This window comes from Polypterus senegalus, chromosome 2 (assembly GCF_016835505.1).
Source record: "Polypterus senegalus isolate Bchr_013 chromosome 2, ASM1683550v1, whole genome shotgun sequence".
NCBI classification, from domain to species: Eukaryota; Metazoa; Chordata; class Cladistia; order Polypteriformes; family Polypteridae; genus Polypterus; species Polypterus senegalus.
The window spans coordinates 76,684,708-76,707,867 of NC_053155.1; positions in this window are offsets into that span (position 1 = coordinate 76,684,708).

Consider the following 23,160-nt stretch of genomic DNA (forward strand, 5'->3'; position numbering starts at 1 on the left):
AGTCGCCCAACCATGGGGTACGCACAACAGAGCCCCGCTCACTCTAACCCTCCTCTCGCGTCATAGGGAATGCACGACAGAGTCCCGCCCGCCCCCTCTAACCCTCCTCTCGCGTCATGGGGAATGCACGACAGAGCCCCACCCATCATTTCTAATCCTCCTTCCGCGTCCACCGTCGCTTTCGAGGCTAAAAAGAAGGCTAAATGAAACAGCAATAATTAGCAAACAAACAAAGATAACTGGCAGTAACAGTGTAAAATTCACAATTGGTATGCCAGTTTGAAAAGATAAGTTTTGAGGGTAGTTTTAAAATGTGTTATTGAATTGAGCTGATGTATATTTTCTCAAACTAAATAAAGAGAAAACTGAAATTTTAGTAATTGGCAATAATAAATTCAATGAGGTTATCAGAAATAAACTTGATGCATTAGGATTAAAAGTTAAGACAGAAGTAAAAAACTTAGGGGTAACTGTTGACTGTAATCTGAATTTTAAATCGCATATTCATCAGACCACTAGGACAGCATTTTTTCACTTAAGAAACATAGCAAAAGTTAGACCTCTTATATCATTGAAAGATGCAGAGAAATTAATTCACGCTTTTGTTTTCAGTCGACTAGATTATTGTAACGCACTCCTCTCAGGACTACCCAAAAAAGACATAAATCACTTGCAACGAGTGCAGAATGCAGCTGCTAGAATCCTAACTAGGAAAAGAAAATCCGAGCACATCTCTCCAGTTTTGATGTCACTACACTGGTTACCTGTGTCATTCAGGATTGACTTTAAAATTCTGCTTATGGTTTATAAAGCCTTAAATAATCTCGCTCCATCTTATATATCGGAATGTCTGACACCCTATATCCCAAATCGTAACCTTAGATCTTCAAATGAGTGTCTCCTTAGAATTTCAAAAGCTAAACTTAAAAGAAGTGGTGAGGCGGCCTTCTGCTGTTATGCACCTAAAATCTGGAATAGCCTGCCAATAGGAATTCGCCAGGATAATACAGTGGAGCACTTTAAAAAACTGCTGAAAACACATTACTTTAACATGGCTTTCTCCTAACTTCACTTTAAATTAATCCTGATACTCTGTATGTTCAATTCATCATAATAACTATTCATAGTGGCTCTAAAATCCGTACTGACCCCAACTCTCTCTTCTGTTTCTTTTTCCAGTTTCTTTGTGGTGGCGGCCTGTACCACCACCACCTACTCAAAGCATCATGATGCTCCAACATTGATGGACTGAAAGCCAGAAGTCTACGTGACCATCATCATCAATTCCATCCATGAGTACCCTAAATACAAAGAGGACTGTTTCATTTATGTTAGGTGGATTGCCCAGAGGGGACTGGGCGGTCTCTTGGTCTGGAATCCCTGCAGATTTTTTTTTTTTCCAGCCGTCTGGAGTTTTTTTTTTGTTTTTTCTGTCCACCCTGGCCATCGGACCTTACTTATTTTATGTTAATTAATATTGACTTATTTTAATTTTTTATTGTTTCTTCTATTTTTCTTCTATTCTTCATTTTGTAAAGCACTTTGAGCTACATTTTTTTTTGTATGAAAATGTGCTATATAAATAAATGTTGTTGTTGTTGTTGTATATGAGAGAGAAGAGAATGCCCGAGTTGAGGAGCACTATGAGAGACGCTCGAGCTCCCATACCACAGAGTTTGATGTGTGGTACAGAAAGTACAGCTGCAGATGAGAATCTGAGTGAGCGAGAGGAGTGTCAGTCTGTAGGAGATCAGTGAGGTTGTGGAGAGCTTTAAATGTTTAAATGAGCGGTATTTACTATTGTATTCTGTAGTTAACAGGGAGCCAGTGAAGTTGAGAGAGAATAGGTGTAGTATGTTCAGTGGATTTAGAACAGCAGGTTATTATCCTGGCAGCAGAATTTTGAATAAATTGTAAGTGATGGCTATGTTTTTGTGGGATGACAGATAGAATAGCATTACAGTAATCTATACATGAGGTGACTCGGGCATTAACCAATACTTTAGTACTGTGTTGTGTAAGAACAGGACAAAGTCTAGAAATGTTTCGGAGATGGAAGAAAGCAGTCCGAGAAATGTTACTTATACAGGAGGAATTATTTAATAATAATAATAATTATTATTATTATTTAATAATTGCCATTATTAGTGTATAAATGGATATAAATAATTATATGTAAACTATTCGCCAAAATCTGTTGTATGTAAACGATACTGTTTAAAATGTTATTGTTTTTTCATCAGAAAACCCAGTTTCCACGTCTACCTGTATTAGTTTAAATGGCACTTTTACCACTCGCAATAGTGTGGACACGTTGACTTATCGTGTCGAATGGGCAACACAGTGAATGAGGCGTCTATCGATATATGTCTATGTTTTCCGTAGCCTGCTACAGGAAGGTACTCTCTCGACCATTGGCATTGGTTTTGCTCCTTGCTATTTTCGTTATACTGCGACGGTGGTTTCCTAAGCCTTTGTTATACTGAATTCCTTTCTCACCATTTTCCGTTCCTATTCTTACACCGTATGCTACGCGGGCTTTGGCTAGTCAAATATAATTCTTATCAATTAATTCAAGAACAATTCTTAACACAAAAATGTTCAAAAGCACTGCAACAATAGAAATAGTGTGTTTTACTGTTGTTTGAGCCATTCTCATAACTGCAACAATAAAAATAACAATGAGATAACCAACTAAGAAATAATCCTTTGAAATTTGCAAGTTCGGGCAATTTTAGCTGACCTTGGCCAACTGGTCACCCTCCCATTTCCAGACCCCATACAGTTTTTTACTGCATTTGATAAGGCTCTTAATTAATTCAAATATAATATGGTGTGGTGATGTGTCAGTTCTTGTTAATCATGCTGATTGATGCTTGATTTAACTGGAAGATGTTAGAACCTGGTCAATATAACAATGGCATTAAATGCCACAATAAAATATTGAGATGAAAAACATATTGGCAAAGTGGCAATAATAGTTGATAATGATTGCCATACTTTATTTAAAATTGATACATTTTATTGCAATAGGAACAGCCTAATTAGCATGTGTCTTTTGAGATATTCAATAAGATTAGGTACAGAGAGATTTGTTGTTTCAAACTTAAAAAACATCAGGTTTGTAACCATATTGACGATGAGAGACATGCCAGTGGAACTAGAACAGAAAGTGTTCCTCAAATTTTTAGTGAACAAAAGCATAACAACTCAATAAGACTGAAAATAATTTCATTTATTTCTAAATCAAAATTCATTATTTCTTGAATGCAAATGGTGCATTAATTAAATGTCAGGACACGAAGGTAATCTGAAGAGTTAACTGTGTACCAAATTTTGCACAGAAATAATACCAAAAATCAGAAAATAAATTGCAGACCACAGTTGTTGTAGAATAAAATCCCAAACCAACCATTCATTCGGTTCGGTTCATTAGGTTATACCCCTTCATGTTCATTATTCATTATGCTAATAGTTGACACTTTTTTGCCATTTGGCAATCTTTGTCCGTTATGCTTTCAGCCACAACTTCTTATTTATAATCCTCTTCCCAGTCTTTGGAATCCCGTTTCAGGGTGTCATTTTATATTGGTTGAGTGATCTCCCTTTTTCCTGAGCTAGTCTGATAATCCCATATATCCCATGTCATAGTTTCGTTTAAAAAAAGTTGATAACAAACCACATGGGTGTGTCTTATTGTGAAAGAATAGCCCTTAACCCAGTACTAGATGCATCAACTTCTAGTTCAAAAATGGAAGTCAAGAATAGGGTGTCTCAAGATAGGAGTTGTGATAAAGGCTTCCTTTAATCTATCAAATGATTCATTTGCCTGAATTACTCTACAAAACTTATGTGACGTTTTCTGTATAACAGCTTGGTTGCCTTAGGATTAAAACCATTTACAAATCTGCAATAGTAATTTGAAAATCCTAAAAATCGTGTTTGAGTGAATTTAGCATTTTCCACTCACCAATGGCTTTAGATTTAATTTGGTCCATACTGAGACCCTGCCTTGAAATATGATATCCAAGAAACAACAGAGGGTAGCATTTCCTAAAAGCGTCATAATGGTAAGAACATCATACTCGCTCCAACTTAAGATTGCTTGTTAATTTGCAAGTGTTTCTCAAAACCCATCGTAACTAAAGAAGTACATTAAACCTTTCCTAATTACTAAGTGCTTCTTGTTGGACAAAGCACATTAAATTCATGGTATGTTAATCATTCTGGAATACTAAAATATTTTATTAAATGATATACAGTAAGTTACATAATTAAAAACAATAATGCATTAATTAAATTACATCATTGTTTATAGCAGTAGTTTGCTTCATATACAGTACAGGGTTAATGTGACAATAAAAGAGCAATATCAATTTAAATTTAAAGTTTGAATACTCTTTTATGTCTGTTGTGATTGTCATTATTAAGTGGACGCATCCACTTATTGTTAAAATTTAATATACGTACTGTATTTGTTGACAGACCACGGATATTTGTGATTTCAGGCTGTCCAAGTAGTATCTATGTATCTGAAGACATATGAAGTAAAGGAATGAATATACACATTAGGGTTGCAAACAGAAAAAAAGAAGAGTATGGTCCAGACATGTTCACCATTATTCACCTTGTTCATAAGACAGGATTTCTGTCACCAATATAGAGGACTGGTTATACTGCACCTGTAGCCAAGAATGAATAATTCTTATACTGGTTTGAAATTTTTTGTGTTATATTCTAAGCTATGTTTAAGTCACAGCAGCTTTTTTGTATGTATTCCCTAATAGCCATCGTCCAACTTACAAGGGATAGCAAATTCTCCAACAATCCCACCTCCTTTACATTACACACAGACACACCACTTGGACCCCTTAACTTGAATGACCAGTTGTTTATTGAAAATCTGTTCAGGAAGACAAGCTGGGGAACAAGCACTGATAGCTGCAGAAATTTACAACTACTACTAATCATAACACCTACTAGCCTTAAAAATATAAAGCTAATAGCAGTATTACTTACAGCATGTAAAGGATGCTGAACCTTCTAATTCTAATGCAGTCAGTGTGAGCATCTGCCTGCTTTTACTAGTTGCTATAATGAGGAGTAACACATTACTAGGCTAAACAATTGAAATGGCAATAGTCTTAAGCAAACAGAGGATACAGGAGCTAAAAACACCTAAACATGTTCAAAATGTACAAAAAATAAAATAGAAAAAAGCAGAAGCACTGTTGGTAAGAGTGCTTCAAAATATTTAAAATGAATGGAAAAGTGAAAGTGTCCAGTTACTCTCTTTCACATGTCATCAAATAGTAAGCCTTCATTGAAGGTTTTTGCATTTTGGAAATAGCTCTGGACACCGAAGGACTGAACAAGACTGGCAGAAACTGTAAGGCCAACAAAATTCACCCCACACAAGCAAAATAACAACAAAAGTCAGACTATAGGAGATCAAACTTGGACTAGGGTAGTCATAGGATGTAAAGGAAATATAACATCCTTTCAAGATATAGAGCTGCCGACCCTTAAAAAAATGATTCTATTTATTAATCAAAAAGATGTTTTAACAAAAGTAAAAGTGGAGAAAGGACATCTTGGTAGTTGGAGACTCCATTATTTTTACACTGCCAGCTGAATATACAGTAGATATTGACAATAATAATTTTAAGACTGCAGGCATTCTATTAAAAGCAAGCTGCAATCTGATTTGTTTACAGGTTGGTTCTCAGACAAACTGTGATGCCCTATACATGAACTCCCTAGACACAGAGCAGTGCTGCATGTGGCACAGTATTGAGGATGTGATAATATTCTCTCTTTTTGTTTTAATCCTATGTACTTTTTATATTTCCCTTGTTATGTTATCTACTTGAAAGCCTATAACTTACTACAGTAATTCTAAACGGGAGTATTTTTTCCCAAGGGAACTGGATATACAACACATAGCATCCTTGTCAAGATATAATGTTTTATGCATACTTTCAGGATCAAAGCTTTTAGGCAGAGCCATCCCTCATCAGAGTAGCTAGCCAATTGATATATTTGTAACAGCACGAGGTATGGAAACATCATGTGTGTCTTTTGGCATAAAGAATAACCCAACTGAGACAAAAACAACAATGACATTTATTTCTATTGCACATTTTTATACAAACGATTGATTGGGCAGGGTGGACAAACAAAAGAAAATAAAATACTCCAGTTAAGCTGGAGTAAAAAAAACTGCATCTGTAGGGGTTTCAGGGCAAAAGCTACCCATACCGTACCGGTCAATCTGCCTAACATAAATGTTCATAAGTAGTTCTTTAAGTTTTTTTACTTGTTAAGTTTGTTTTTATTCACTTATTTACCTATCAATTATATGATTGATTTATTGGCTGTATTGTTTGTCCTGTGAGTCAGTATTCATGTTTTTATGTTTCTGCTGCTGTTTGCACCTGAATTTTCCCAAGGCATTATTAAAGTGTATGTAATCTAATCTAATCTAATCTTTATTTTTAAGGCTTCATCCTAAAGAATTCAATGCAGTGAATCCTCTGGTAAATTGGGATTTGAGCATTCATTTAAACATTAAAACATCACAGATGGTTGCACAGGACTTTGTTCAGTTGGTGGCATCTGCCTGCAGATGAAGAACAGAGAGAGAGGGAGAGAGGGAGAGAGAAACTCCATCCACCTTGCTGAATCTAAACGCCTCCCAACAAGACAACTCCTCCTCTGATGCAGATGTTACCTTTATATTTATGGAAAGTATTATTGGAGCTTTCTGACTTAATGTAAAGTAATGATGTGTTAGGTTTTAAAATCCATGCTTTAGTATTATTCACTATTATGTATCATTTATTTCATTTAGTTCTTTTTCTTTTAATCAAAATTAAATACTGCTTCGTCTTTAAGTTTCTGTACTTATCTGTACATCTTGAATAACTGAATAATAAAGTAGATGCAGGGCACCTGCTGTGGGGAGAATACCACTTTCCCACAGGGCTAGTGGGCTGAGGGGGGTCATCCCCAACAGAGGACCTTACAGTTGGTAGTGATGCAATGATGGTTGATTAGTGACATTAACCAAAGAGTTTCAGCCTGCATGTATCTAGGTTATTCTTGGGGACCAAGGTATGTCAGCCTAAGTTTTATCTGGGAACAATGAGAATGTGTTTTAGACTCCACATGTCTTGGTTATTCTTAGGGACCAATGTATATCAGGCTTTAAGTCTAGGTTTCTCACACCACTTGAAAATAAATCATTTAGAGAAGTAAAAAAATAAAGGCTAAACTTACATCAGAGATTCTACCAGCCATATCCAAGAGCCACCCCATCAGAACTTAATATGCATCCTTTAATGTACAGTACTGTATGGTTTAAAGAATTATGTGAATAAGAACCTCTCTCTCTCTCTCTCATCTCTCCTAGGGCACGAAGTAGAAAATGGCCGACAGTGGGGTAACTCGCGTTGAAATCGTAATTGAGGAACTCCAAGCACTTGATGAAAAGATTCAGAAACTCCTGTCCCGACGGAAATACCTGAGAAATCTGAAGGCCCAGCTGTTGGATAAACCGTCCTTGCCATCTGGAACCGGCGAAACATCAACCCCGCGTTGTGCCGACCTCACCCCGCTCGTAGGAGCGGCGCGCTGCTGACCTCGGTGGATTTCAGCTATGCAGGCGGGGGTTCAAGGCCAGAGCACCTCCATCGGCACAGGCGAGCATTTTATCTCAGAACCGGTTTGACCCTCTCCGCGTCCCCATTTCGCCTTCAGCACCTGGTGATGTATTAGTGGTAGGTGATTCTATCGTTAGAAACCTTAATGTCGCATGCCCTAATGCAAAATCGTTTGTTTCTTGTTTTCCCGGTGCTCGTGTCCGAGATGTAATGAAACGTGCGCCAGCAGTCTACGAGAAACACAAGGAGAGGGCAGTTGGATCAATCGTCTTGCATGCCGGCGTAAACGATATAAGGCACCGACAATCAGAAATCCTGAAGGCTGACTTCGCAGCTTTGATTAAAGACACGAAGGAGAGGACCCCATCGGCAAAGATCTTCGTTTCGGGTCCACTACCTCTCGTCATACGATCCAACGAGTACTACAGTCGTCTGCTAGGGTTGAACAACTGGCTACAGGGTTTCTGCAAGAAGAAGGATGTCGGTTTCATCAACAATTGGAATCTCTTTTGGAAAGGCGCGTCTCTTCAAGCGTGATGGCCTGCATCCGAACAGTTTCGGCCGGGTCCTCTCCGAAAACATATCGAAGGTAATTCGTTTTCTTGACTATCTATCTCTGCTCTTAACCCCTTCCGAAATAATACTGCTGTGCCAGGACATGATGAATGTTTAATAGAGTCTTCCGTTAAAGTGCACACCATTAATACTGTAATAAGCAATCTCAATGCACGTAGAAAACCTAGGAAATACGGCATAAACTCCAATAATCTAATTAAAATCACTATTTTAGAGGAACAATGTATTAAAACTATAAAACAGATCACAGATTAAACAAAAATACACACAGAGCGCTAATAATAATAATTTAGTTCCTATTCCAAATAACAATAACGCGCATAGTACTCATCTCTGCACCTCCGAAACATTAAATATGGCACTATTAAATGTTAGAGCTTTAACTAACAAAACGTTTTTTATCAACGATCTTATTAGTGATAAAAAAATAGATCTTATTGCACTAAATGAAACGTGGTTGAATTCAGATTTTAATCGAATCTGCGCCTCCGGATTACAGTTTTACTCATGCAAACCGCCAGGGAAAAAGGGGGGGCGGATTGGCTAACATTTACTCGAGCCATTAAAATGTAAAGATGTCAGTTTTGGTAAGTTCAAGTCCTTTGAGTATCTCGCCGTTGTTATTCATGGAGATTCTCAAGTTCTAGTACTATCCGTGTATAGACCTCCTAAATATAACGCGTTTTTGAGGAATTCTCTGACTTAATGTCAATTTTAATTACTAACTATGACACACTCCTAATAGTTGGCGACTTTAATTTTCATATAGATAATCAGTGTGATCTAAAAGTAAAAGAATTTATGAACCTCCTGGATTCTTTTGATTTGAGACAACTCATAAATCAGCCTACACATAAAGCAGGTCATACATTAGACTTAGTGATTACTAAAGGACTGAAAGTTGATATAAAACAGATCATTGATATTGGTCTATCAGACCATTTTCTTCTACTTTTAATATAGAAATAATGATAAAAACACTCATGAGAAGCATATTGTTAAAAACGCTTCTTTGATTCGCAGCAGCTTTAAAACTTACAAACATTTTAAGCAATCAGTCCGTTTATAGTGCCAGCTATAATAGCGAGGACAATGTAAATAGTAAGGTGGAAAGATTTAATTCTAAAGTGAGAGCTGCTGTTGACATAGTTGCACCTGAAAAGACAGTGAAAAAATCTTCTAGCATTGTATACCATGGAAGACCCAAAGAGTGTCTGATTTAAAGAGAACATGCCGTAGAGCTGAGCGTCAATGGAGGAAGACTAAACTTACTATCCACCACGAAATATTAAAAGTCAAAATAACAGAATACAATAACACTGTCCGTCTTGAGAGACGCTGCTATTTCTCAAGATTATAAATAACAATGCTAGTAATCCCAGAGTCTTATTTTCAACAATTGATCGCCTACTAAACCCAGGAAGCTCAAAGGAATGCCTCCTAAGTGCTTCCAGTGAAACCTGTGAGGCTGTCGCTGTATTTTCAATCAAAAATTAATGATATTAGAAATAACATAGTATATCTCCCCAACACTAAGGATCCCCTAAACCCCAGCATCCTGTTATAAACAAATTAAACTCTTTCACTAGGATAGATTTACCTGATTTACAAAAATAATATCTCAATTAAAACCCTCCACCTCGTCCTTGACCCGATACCAACAAGGTTTTTCAAAGAAGTATCAGGCGTGCTAATTGATAATGTTCTGACATAGTAAATTCGTCACTAGATACTGGGGTCTTCCCAGACTGTCTTAAGACTGCTGTAGTTAAACCCCTACTTAAGAAACATAATCTTGACCCCTCGCTCTTGAAAATTTTAGACCCATCTCTAACCTGCCTTCTTAAGTAAAGTTCTAGAGAAGGCAGTCATTATGCAGTTAAATGACCACCTAAATAAACATGCTATTCTTGATAAATTTCAGTCAGGTTTTAGAACAAATCACAGCACAGAAACTGCACTCGTTAAAGTAGTAAATGACTTGCGGGTAAATGCAGACAGAGGCCATTTATCTGTTCTCATCCTCTTAGATCTGAGTGCTGCATTTGACACCATTGATCACAACATTCTTAGAAATCGCCTTAGTCAATGGGTGGGCCTCTCTGGCAGTGTCTTAAATTGGTTTGAATCCTACCTGACAGGGAGAAAATATTTTGTTAGTTGTGGGAATTACAACTCAAGACACATGATATCCAATATGGTGTTCCACAAGGCTCTATCCTGGGTCCGCTGTTATTCTCAATCTACATGCTTCCGTTAGGTCAGATTATCTCAGGGCACAACGTGAGCTACCACAGCTATGCTGATGACACACAGCTGTACTTATCAATAGCACCTGATGACCCTGATTCTATTGATTCACTAACACAATGTCTGACTAGTATCTCAGAATGGATGAATAGTAATTTTCTCAAGTTAAATAAAGAGAAAACTGAAATTTTAGTGATCAGCAATAATGGATACAATGAGGCTATTAGAAATAAACTGGATACATTAGGATTAAAAGTCAAGACGGAGGTAAAAAGCTTAGGGGTGATTGTTGACTGTAATCTGAATTTTAAATCACATATTAATCAGATCATTAGGACAGCATTTTTCACTTAAGAAACATAAGTAAAGTTAGACCTCTTATATCACTGAAAGATGCTGAGAAATTAGTTCACGCGTTTGTTTTCAGTCGACTAGATTACTGTAATGCACTCCTCTCAGGACTACCCAAAAAGATATAAATCGTTTGCAACTAGTGCAGAATGCAGCTGCTAGAATCCTAACTAGGAAAAGAAAATCAGAACACATCACTCCAGTTTTGATGTCACTACACTGGTTACCTGTGTCATTCAGAATTGACTTTAAAATTCTGCTTATGGTTTATAAAGCCTTAAATAATCTCGCCCCATCTTATATATCGGAATGTCTGACACCTTATATTCCAAATCGTAACCTCAGATCCTCAAATGAGTGTCTCCTTAGAATTCCAAGAACAAAACTTAAAAGAAGTGGTGAGGCGGCCTTCTGCTGTTATGCACCTAAAATCTGGAATAGCCTGCCAATAGGAATTCGCCAGGCTGATACAGTAGAGCACTTTAAAACACTGCTGAAAACACATTACTTTAACATGGCCTTTTTATAACTTCATTTTAATCGTAATTTAACTTAATCCTGATACTCTGTATGTTCAATTCATCATAACAACTATTCATGGTGGCTCTAAAATCGGTACTGACCCCTACTCTCTTTTCTGTTTCTTTTTCCGGTTTCTTTGTGGTGGTGGCCTGCGCCACCTCCACCTACTCAAAGCTTCATGATGCTCCAACAATGATGGACGGATTAAAAGGAAGAAGTCTACGTGACCATCATCATCATCAAGCCCTTCCGTGAGAACCCTAAATCCAAAGAGGACTGTTTCATTTATGTTAGGTAGAATGCCCAGAGGGGACTGGGCGGTATCATGGTCTGGAATCCCTACAGATTTTATTTTTCTCCAGCCGTCTGGAGTTTTTGTTTTTCTGTCCCCCCTGGCCATTGAACCTTACTCTTATTCGATGTTAATGTTGATTTATTTTTTTTATAATTATGTCTTTCATTTTTCTATTCTTTAATATGTAAAGCACTTTGAGCTACTGTTTGTATGAAAATGTGCTATATAAATAAATGTTGTTGTTGTTGTTGTTGTTGTAAGAAGGTTTTAGGTTTTTAAATAAGTAGAAAACCTTTTACCAAAAGCCCTTCCTTTATCCACTGCTATAATTTAGGTAATTTTTGTTTCTTTGTTCACTTTTGGTTTACATTTGACTTTGTTTTACAATGATGTCATTGCTGTAATTTTGAGGAATTATAATATTGGCATTATGAGTTGTAGTATCACATATGCATGTTATAAAAGACAAGCTCACAGTTTTTTTTTAACATTTGTTCTTTGTTTCTTTTCAAAATTAAAACTCTAGGCACTACTAGCTTTTGCATTTTGAGCTAATCAAATTATTGTCCGGCTGAGTGGTTTTTCAATTTAGTGCCATTTCAACAAGTACCGTTTTGCCTTTCCCTTTGCTTCTGTTAATCCCTTCTCTAGTACATCTGACCTTACTCATTTTGACTACTGTAGGAGGTCATGGAAAATTGCCAGTACTGTTTACATGTGTTTTGTGGATTCTTTGAAGAGCTTATGACCAGGTACCCCATAGAATCGTGTAGGTGATTCATAAATACACGGTTCTAGAGCCACTGCTACATGCAGTCCATGTATTTGCTTAGGAAGAGTTACTTCTTTTTAAGTAGTGTTTGTTCAATGTGGCATTGTCTTCTCACCTTTTTGTGATTTTCATTCACAGGATATCAAGGTGTAACCAAGGTTTGGGATCTTAGACCATGATCTTGGATTGCTCTGAAACTATCCGTAGTTGACTGTGATATAGTTGGTATAAGAAATGGCATCTCTAAATGTGTGGTCAGATTGCTTCAAGAAAGATTTGAGCAACTTCCCCAAGTAGTGTTAATGTACTGAAAGGTGCCTTTATCATGGGAAAGGCACTATATAAATAAAATGTATTATTATTATTATTATTAATTTTATTATTATTTCAAGTGGCAACAGAAGTGATTGTGCGGTTGACCAATGAATTAATAAGTTGGCAGCAGTTTTGCATGTGTTCCAAATAGTCAGCTTTAGCTCAGAGAGACCTAAGTAGTTGGATCAAGCTTTTAGTCTACCAATAAGTCTACATCACTCATCTCACCTATAACCTAAGCTCTGACCAAAAGACAGAAATTGGAACTACAAGTGCCTAAAGTGAGGTTTTTGCACAGAACTGCTGGAGTCACTCTCTGCAATAGGATGAGGAGGCCAGAAATTTTACAGCAGTACCAGCACTTCTGCCAAAGAGCAAGAGCCAGTTGATGTAATTTGTGCATGTAGTTAGGATGTCCCTTATAAGTCTCCCACTTGGTGGGTACATGGCACAGACCACTGGGAGAACACCATTGGCAGACCTGGACATGTGTAGGGAGTATAGCTTTCAACTGGAATAAAATGCTGGGGATTTCCAAGATTAGTTGAATGAATTTCAACTAATTCTAATGTTTTTTCCAGCTCAGCATGTTGCTACTATGACCGTCATTAGTATAGGCATAGTAAAAGTGAAATGAGCAAATACAATCGAAAAAAAAGAAATAGCCTAAACAAATAAATAAAAGGAAATAAAAAAATGTTCAAAGTTTAAAAGAGAAAATTCACAAGAACTACTGATAGGGCAAAGACAAAAGAACAATACATTTTTAAGTAGCTATCCAATAAAAAGTACAAAAACAACTTTAAGAAAATTTGCAAAGGCACAATAATAGTAAAGTATTGGTAACTATTAAGCTATATGTATAATTGTAGCCACCAGCACATATTAAAATACTTCTGCATTAAGTTCATTTAAAGAGGTGCAACTAATTACAGATGTACCAAAAAAATAAATAAATAAAAAATAAACAGTCTAGCATAAATATGTATCCTATACATACTGCTCAAAAAAATGAAACACTTTTTAATCAGAGTATAGCATCAAGTCAATGAAACTTCTGGGCTATTGATCTGGTCAGTTAAGTAGCAGAGGGGGTTGTTAATCAGTTTCAGCTGCTGTGGTGTTAATGAAATTAACAACAGATGCACTAGAGGGGCAGCAATGAGACGACCCACAAAACAGGAATGGTTTAACAGGTGGAGGCCACTGACATTTTCCCTTCTCATTTTTTCTGACTGTTTTTTCACTAGTTTTGTATTTGGCTACGGTCTATGTCACTACTGGTAGAATGAGGTGATACCTGGACCCTACAGAGGTTGCACAGGTAGTCCAACTTCTCCAGGATGGCATATCAATATGTGCCATTGCCAGAAGGTTTGCTGTGTCTCTCAGCACAGTCTCAGGGGCATGGAGAAGATTCCAAGAGACAGGCAGTTACTCTAGAAGAGCTGGACAGGGCTTTAGAAGGACCTTAACCCATCAGCAGGACCAGTATCTGCTCCTTTGAGCTAAGGAGGAACAGGATGAGCACTGCCAGAGCCCCACAAAATGATCTCCAGCAGGCCACTGGTGTGAATGTCTCTGACCAAACAATCAGAAACAGACTTCATGAGGGGGTCCTGAGGGCCTGATGTCCTCTTGTTGGCCCTGTGCTCACTGGCATTTGCCATAGAATACCAGAATTGGTAGGTCCACCACTGGCACCCTGTGCTTTTCACAGATGACAGCAGGTTTACACTGAGCACATGTGATAGACATGAAAGGGTCTGGAGAAGTTGAGGAGAACATTATGCTGCCTGTAATATCATTCAGCATGACCAGTTTGGTGGTGGGTCAGTGATGGTCTGGGGAGGCATATCCATGGAGGGATGCACAGACCTCTATAGGCTAAGCAACAGCACATTGACTGCCATTAGGTGTCGGGATGAATTTGGACCCATTGTCAGACCCTATGCTGGTGCAGCGGGTCCTGGGTTGCTCCTGGTGCATGACAATGCCCGGCCTCATGTGGCAAGAGTATGCAGGCAGTTCCTGGAGGATGAAGGAATTGATATCATTGACTGGCCTCCACATTCGCCTAAGATAAATCCAATAGAATACCTCTGGGACATTATGTTTCGGTCCGTCCGACGCCACCAGGTTGCACCTCAGACTGTCCAGGGGCTTAGTGATCCCCTTTTCCAGTTCTGATAGGAGATCCCCCAGGACACCATCCATCGTCTCATTAGGAGCATGCCCCGACATTTCCATCAAATGATTTGGCATCCTTTGGTTCCTAACACATTACCCAATCCATATCTAGAAGGGAGAAGAGCGACTGAGCATTATGGGTGAGATCTTTAATAAGGTGTGGTAGTTAGTCTTTTTAATATATCATGTGTAATTTATGCAGTACATCTGAACAGAAGGCAACTAGTTTTCAGTATATGTTCTATGACACCTTCACCACCTTCTGCAGTGCATTACAATCTTGAGTAACACCAGACAGTCTAACTCTAGATGTTAACATGAACAGATGAATAAATCAAAACTTTCCTCAGATGTTTTACACTTACTGTATCCAACTGCTCAATTGAACTAGAAAGTCAAACTTCTCAACTCCCAAAATAACCAGGATTAGTCTCTTTGGATGAATCTCTAACCAACCTCTGTTAAGAAAAATTCTAGAAAAAGTGTTTATTTTAAAAAAAGAAACAATTACTTTAATTAAAATTCTGTTTTTGGTTTTAGATCTAATCATAGCAAAGAAATCGCCTTCTTCAAAGTCTTTAATAACTTACAAATGAATGCTTCTGTTAGTAACATGTAATTCGCTGTTCTCATAGACGTAACTGCTTCTGATACTTGAGATCTTAATATTTTCTGGTTGTGCTTTAAATTAGTTTTAGTTGTACATTACAGTACAGTGAGAGAGCAGCATGGTGGCACAATGGTAGCACTGTTTCCATTTGGAGGCTTGTGGGATGTGTATGTTCCCCCCTGTCTGTGTGGCCATTCTTCAGGTGCTCTGTTTGCCTCCCATAGACTAATGACATGCAGGTTAGGTAGATTGGCAATGTTAAATTCTGCGTGTGTGTGTGTGTGTTTTGTTTCTGTTTTTAAGTGTCGAGATTATTTCTATGTCCTTTATTTTTCTCAATTTCCTCGCTCCTGTTAGGTCAGGTTATTTCTAAGCATAAGGCCATAACTTTCCAGATAGCAAACAGCAATACTGATGCTCTCAACTTCCCTGATTTAATTTGCATCCATACTGCAAAATGGAAGGGCAGTAATTTCCTTAAACTAAACATGAAAAAAAGAAATTCTAGTTATAGGCTTCAGAAAAAAGGAGATTCATATGGAAAACTTTCTTCATCTAGCTTTGCAAATAAAGCCTGAAATAAAGAAGTTAAGTATTGTTATGGATTCAGAGCTAAATTTTAAATCACATATTTAACCATATTATTAAGACTGTGTTTTTTACAGTTAAGAAATATAGTTTAAAATTCAGTCTTTTATCCTTACTCCTCCCTTTGATTTTGGAAAATTTCTTGTCAATTGACTAGCCTCGTTGCATCACAGTTTCTTGGACAGTGCATCATAGCAAAAGTGAACAACTGACAAATTATGACAGCACAATGCCCTAGGTGGTGTTTTGGCCTTGGAATACCTAAAGGTTGTTTCTCCAGCATCCTACCTCTGATCAAAGCATATATCATCAAACAAGAGCCTGGCATTTACCATTACAAACATCATGAACCTAAAACACTTGCATAATTAACAGTGATTTAATGTATGTTTGAATTGCATTAGGGATTGTTCCATTTATTTGATTTCCTTGTAATTGTAATGTTTCTTGTACTTTTTGTAAAGCACTCTGAACTGCACTTTTCATATAAAGATGTGATATCTAAATAAATATTGTTGTTACATGGAAGAGAACTGTACATATTTATTCCTGTCAGATCCAGAAAGAACTGTACTACTAATTGCTTAATCCAGTGTGAAACCAACACAATTCTGTAACTGGTTTGATCCCACTCCTGTACAGTTTTAAAACAAATGTGTGGTGAAACATCCTTTTTCATTCTTTCATCAAGACTGACCTTCACAGCTTAGTAAATTTCAGATCCAATACTTGCATAGCAATAAGGGCTAAAAACCAAAAATCTCACACACACATTAAATCATTATTTTTTTTTAAAATAAATGCTCTCCATGGGATAAGTTTAATTGGAGAATCAATGCAGTTGATAATTGTTCTGTGTATTTCCAGGAAGTTAATGAAAGAGCTTAAGCTTTATTCTTTTTTTTTTGTCCCAAGTGGCACCATTCGGTAAAAGTAGAGGTATGTGATGTGAGTACAGCACCAGAAAGCAATCAAGGAAATCGATAGCAATAACCACTCTAAAGAAGGCTACCCCAGCAAATCAGGATTATTTAACACTTAAACTGGCCTTAGGATAAGCTAAATTCTGCTTGCTTGTTTTGCACATCTCTCTTGCTTGTAGTTGTTGATTATATCTTCTTGAAAAGGCTTGCACAGCGAAATGGCCTGAATTAAATTAACACTTAATGTGTGAACTGTATGTAAGAGCAGTCTTTCCAATTATAAACTTTTAAGGGTAACTTTAAAACTGTAACTATTAATTCATCCCAGGTGAGGTTGCTATGTAAAATGTAAAAAAGTTAAAACTACTTTAACGGCCGACCCTTTACACAGACAGGCCACTACACTACCAAGACTTATTCCTTGGATTACCTGACGTTTCTTGCTCTAATGACAAGCTGCACTCCTTACAAATTGTCATATTTTTCCCGACACAACGAAATAATCAGAAAACAGTAAACAGATATGTAAAATCAAACACGTATATATTGTAAATTGAAAAGACAGACAAATATTGAATAATAAATATATATATATGTGTTTGCGCAAAACAGCACTATCCCAAAACCACCAGTGACTATTTACTATATAAACACAAGAATATACAAATATTCACATTAACCCTCCCTTGCCCCTTAACAATAAACAAAAACACGTAATACAAATACAAACATGGATTAGATAAACACAGCAATTGAAAATGTGGTGAAAAAAATGAATTCACAACTGGGAGTGTAGCTCAGGGACGTGTGGTCAGGGGAGGCAAGTGAGGCAGAGCCTCACCAGTCATCATGAAAAGTAAAAAAAACTAATAATGATAACATATAAATGTGTCCACTGGTCTGTGCTATAAATTTGTTTTCTCTATGATTCCAATAATTTTGATCATTTTTATAGTCAAAATTGCTGAATTGCCGCATTTCCTGTTCAAATAGAAGGGCGAAGCACGAGGTGCGGTAGCGATGAGATGAGCCTCACTTCACCTCAGACAGAGCTGTCCCTCATACACTGGGTTGATGCATGTAATTGCCTGTTGCTGTCTCTTTGTATGTCGCCAATATAATGTTTGTAGACACTTTCTTATACACCCTGACTTTCCACAGTCTGGCTAATATCTTTAATGAATGTGTGTGACATATTTAGTCTTGCAGATCAGACATAAAACCACAGTGAAAAGGCAGAAGGTGAGGCAGACAGTACTGTGGTGCACTGAAGGGGGCAGATGTGAGCCCAACAGGTGCTCGTTGCTACAGTTCTTACGCAGAGACACCAATAACTTAGCGATATCAGAAAGTCAAGTGCACGGCGGTGGTCTGTTTATTTTTATTTTTTGTCTTGACTGAGTGCAAATGCACTCTCTCCATTCTCTCTCACCGCTATAAATGTAACATTCTTTCTTAGCCAAATACAGTATGTACCTTACCTAAGTGTGTGTAAAGAATGCTGATTAGATATGAAACATAAGCAGTAGTCAATGTGCATGCTGCCAATTGAATAGTAAATGAGCTACTCCTTTGGGTTCATATATTTGTAAATCTGACTCTAAAGGAGTCCGCGCCTCACCACACATCACTGGTGCAACTTATGTACTTTTAAAGTGTGGGATGTCAAACTAGAAATCCCTGGATGTCTCCGCACTGTACTGTACAGCAGCAACTATGGTTTCAGCATGACAAAGAATCACATCTGGTATTAGTTACATTACATATCTGAAATACAATGACATTAACTGACAAGGACTGGAACTGAAAAGTGCGCAGAAAAAAATGAAAACAACAAAAAAAAATCACTAAAAACTAATAGCTTAATCCATTTTTCCTTTCCTTCCAATTTTAAGCCTCAATCTTTACTCATGTCAAAGAGTTAGGATTTAAGCAAATTTTCAAAACACTGCCTTTAGTAAATGAGGTGATAACTAAAGTTACAGATGAATCCCTGATAGAAGTTCATAAAACCAACAAAACTTTGCACCTGTTTGATACTCTCCAGAGGTTTTGATTGAGGAATAGAGGAGACCCTCTCCTGGCACATCTCAGTACCAGTACATCTAATATTGTGTCCTAAAAATATAATAGATGATTTATGAAATTCACATTTCTTAATTTTGAAAAAGATATTGTCAAATGAGATATCACCTCCCTCACTTGAATAAAATAGAATTCCATATGTTCTTTAAAGAATATGAGAACGTTATCAATGTAAACAAGAAGAGAGTGTCCCAAAAGTTCACAAAAATATTGTTAACAAATGATTGAAAAATTGCAGGGAAGTGAGCCAATCCATATAGCATGTCCAAATATTCAAAATGCTCAGAGGAAGCATGATAGGCAGTCTTCCACTCGTCAATGCCTCTTACATATATCAGATTATAGGCACTCCTTAAATCTATTTCAGTAAAAATCATGGAACCCATAACCTGGTCGAGTATGTGGCGATGCGGGTTCAGCTCCATGCTCCCTTTCGGCTTCTGGGAGCCCTTTTAACCCAACACCGTCAGTAATGTCACCGATGAGCTTAGCAGTGAGGCAACAACATAGCAAGGGGATGGTGCAAAAGTGTCAAGTGCTTTTATTTAAAAACAACCACAAAAACAAGGTCCAAATAATTAAGTGCAGTGCATTCGAAATAGTCATTAAATAAATAATCTATTAAAACCAGAAGTGAAAATGTGGAGGTTAAAAACAATAGAAAAATTCTTATTAAAAACAATGAGGTTAAAATATAACAGGAAGCAATTTTTTAAAACAACAAAGCCAGTGTCTTCTTTCCTGCGGCAACTCCCCTACTCCTCCCATCTGAGCTCCTCCACAGGGGAGTTGCTCTACCTGCAGCTGGCCTTCTCTCATCCTGCATACTGGTCGGTCGCCTTACCGATCCCTGGCTCTGGTAGGCACCACCACTTTGGATTCCCCAACGACCAAGGCTCTCATGCTGGGGACACCACGTCCCAAGTCCCGACTCTCACTGCCTTCTGTGGCCTTACACGGAGAGTCCTCCGCCTTCCTGTCACTCCCGCCCTTCAAAGTAAACTCTGCAGGAGCGACCACAACTACTGCTCCCCCAGGTGTCGGCCAAACACCCAGACTGCCTGCTCAGCTGCCGCGAGCCTGCTCTCACTCGCTTGATCTCCTGCACCGACTTTCTCTCTCTCCTCACTGCTTCCTGCTTTTCATCCATAACCTCCGTTCTCTTTTTTTTCCCCTTAATCGTCTCGGGCTTCTCTTTATAATGGACGTGGCAGCTGTGGCAATCAACAGTTCCTGGGAACAATTACGTAGCGGACCATCTCTCACCTGTGCACTTAGGTGAGAAACATCCACAGCACAAATCCACCCGGGAACCACTTCAGCCACACTACCACGCCCCCTCGCTAATCCACGAGCATGGTTATTATTTATTTAAAAGTGGCCCTTTGACAGAAGCTGTGGACCCGCTATACCACATTGTAACAACAAAGTCAAAGAGAGGGTGTAAGTATTCTTGACTGTGATCTTATTTAGCTCATGAAAAAAACTATACATAGTTGTGGACAGCCATCATCTTTAGAGACAGAAAAAAAACAACTCCTAATGGACTGTCTGATAAAACCATTTGCTATATTATCCTGGATGTACTTTTATTCCTACAGCAGTCTTGCCTATTTCAATGGGCTCAGAAGCACTAGGCATAACATAAAGCAGCTTAACAACATTTAACTTAACATAAACCTTTTTTCTGTGCAATACCTTACTCCTTGCTTAATGTCTCCTCAAGATCACAGTCCACAATCTAATCTTTTATTACATCTGAAAACCACTATAGGAAACAATAATTAGTGTAGCATCATTCCTGCCCACATTGTGAGAGTTTTAAAAGAAATACAATACAATAAAATACAATATAATTTATTTTTGTATAGCCCAAAATCACACAAGAAGTCCTGCAATGGGCTTTAACAGGTCCTGCCTCGACTCTCTAAAAAGACAAGGAAAAACTCCCCAAAAACACCCTTGTAGGGAAAAAAATGGAAGAAACCTTAGGAAAGGCAGTTCAAAGAGAGACACCCTTCCAGATAGGTTGGGCGTGCAGTGGGTGTCAAAAAGGGGGTAAATAAAATACAATACACAGAACATAACACAAGTAATCCTCAATACAATATAATAAAATGTACAGAGTACAGAAGTACAGAGCAGAATTCAACAGTAGATGGTGTTGCACAATATGATTTGGATTATACTGGAAATAAAGTTTATTTCTCTTAGTTTGAGAAGGGTGCTGCAAGTACTACAGACCTGATCAGGAATGACAAACATACAGGCAAAGTCCGTTAGCATGACCAGGTGTTTATTTGCATAAAGAGAAGAAACCCTTTCAATTGGCTTATCAGTCAAGCATGCAGTCTTATAAGCGATTTTTTGCACTATCATCAGGATACGATCCTAGTTGTATATAGAGTACCAGTTTGGACTGGTTGATAAAACCACTACATTATATAGGGTCCCTGGCAAAATGCTGGGGGTGATGCAAAATGCTCTTAATAGTTTCTTTGATGGTTGTGAACTCATTAAGCAGTGCTGTACTGTAATAATGAGTCTCTTCAACTGCAATTTTATCAGAACCTGCTGTTCCACTAAATGAGCCTCTTCAGTTACCATATTAATTCCTTCAGGGTCACTCATGATCATTCAGTATGTGACGAGACAGTGTCTCTGGGTTTATTGTGAGTGATAAAAGGATTAGGAGATCATAACGAGAATCAGAGTCAGTGCATCCAAGGTCAAAAGCAAGAGAACAAAATATAATGAGAAACCAAAGAACTGAGGCAAACCAAAAATCAAAGTCAAAAACAAACAGAGTGAAAATCAAAATAAACCCAGTACTTGGCCTACTTAGAAGTGAAACTAACACAAAAGACTGTTGTGTTTTTTATTCAACTGAAGGATAATCTCAACTTGCACCGTAATGCACCGTGGTACGTTGACTGTAGTCATGTGAACTATGATTTGCATTGTGTAAATAATAAATGGAAAAAATGAAATAATTATACATTATTTAAAGATAAGTTTCAAACACTTAAACCCACAGAAATTAATGTGTACTATGACACCTACGTTTTTGTGGCTTTATTGCTGTGAGGTACAGTCCTGAAAGTCGCTCTACGTGACATCACCAACGTAATAGTTTATAAGCTAGCTCTGCGTGCTTCATGGGCGCTACCACTTTGTTGCTTCATTGTTGTGACCCATTGTTAGGTGTTAGAGGTCCTGACTTGTAACTCACAGTTTCAAGGTAAGCACAATTTACTTCCTAATTCAGCGTGTGATTAAATTTGGTTAGTGTTTCCTGGTTTCCAGATTTTGACTTTGATTTAGGATTTATTTGGATTTGTTGTTAGTACATTTTGGTTTTGACCCTTGCCTGTTTGCTTTTGACAATGTTTCATCTTTTGATCTATTCACATTTAATAACCTTCCATCTCCTTCTTTACACTGCAAGGAATATTACTTAAAAGTCTTAGTTATTTCTTTGTGCTCCCTGATGTTGTTTCTTGCTCTATAGTTTCATTTTCAACTTCTTTTTAATGTACTGTATTTGTTCTGCTAAAATCTTATTGGCTTTTACTCTATGTTTATAGCAGTTGTTCAATTTAAACATATTGTGTTCTGTTTTATTTGTAGTTAAAAGATTCAATTCCTATTTAAGAGCAAACCTTTCCCTATAGAATGGATCATTTATCAATCTGGCATATTCCTGATAACTTCTATAAATTTAATTGTTGAACTCTAATATCCATTGCCACACACGCGCGACTAAGGGACAGCCTAATGGCCCAATGGTATGTGAAACCACAAGAAACAGGGATTCAGAATAGGACCCACAGGAAATAAAAAGCCTTACAGCAAGAAACGGCTCTGATCTTCCCCCAGAAGAATAACGCCGTATTGTCCCAATAAGTTCATCTGTTATTTCCGTCCAGTCTCCAACCCGTCATTTCCGTCAGCCTATTTCCTTTTTCATTAAGCCTTCTCCATAAGAGCTCCAAGAACCCATACTCTGTTGTCCATCC